At 41.7% G+C, this 290-nt stretch overlaps 1 protein-coding gene across 1 annotated transcript in view; it reads right to left on the bottom strand.

The window, feature by feature from the left end:
• The window catches only part of grik5 (glutamate receptor, ionotropic, kainate 5), a 91,719-nt gene extending 91,429 nt beyond the window's left edge, over nucleotides 1–290 (bottom strand). Inside the window, exon 1 of the mRNA XM_016501757.1 lies at nucleotides 211–290. The gene's annotated coding sequence lies outside the window, so the exon portion shown is untranslated. The remainder of the gene's footprint in view (nucleotides 1–210) is intronic.

Here is a 290-nt window from a genome sequence, read left to right as displayed (position 1 = left end):
AACACACACACACACAAAACCCCACAACAAAACACACACACACACACACATACACACAAAAACGCCATCCGTTTTCACGTGTCTCTCAGCTACCTCAAACTTGAAAAGCTTAATAATACTCACTTTAGTCTGGTCTTTATCTATTACTTTTGAATTTGTAGCTGTTTAAATCGTAAGAATTCGCGAACATTCCACAGGCTCCAAACTCACGAAAACCGATTCAAGTTCATCCGTCACACGCTATTCTTCCGGTTCCCATTTGTGGACTGCCAGCTGTGAACGCGCAAAAT

Source organism: Sinocyclocheilus anshuiensis, unplaced genomic scaffold (assembly GCF_001515605.1).
Source record: "Sinocyclocheilus anshuiensis isolate Anshui unplaced genomic scaffold, SAMN03320099.WGS_v1.1 scaffold955, whole genome shotgun sequence".
NCBI lineage: Eukaryota > Metazoa > Chordata > Actinopteri > Cypriniformes > Cyprinidae > Sinocyclocheilus > Sinocyclocheilus anshuiensis.
The sequence above is the reverse complement of the archived record's forward strand: the minus strand, read 5'-3'. Positions and strand labels throughout refer to the sequence as shown.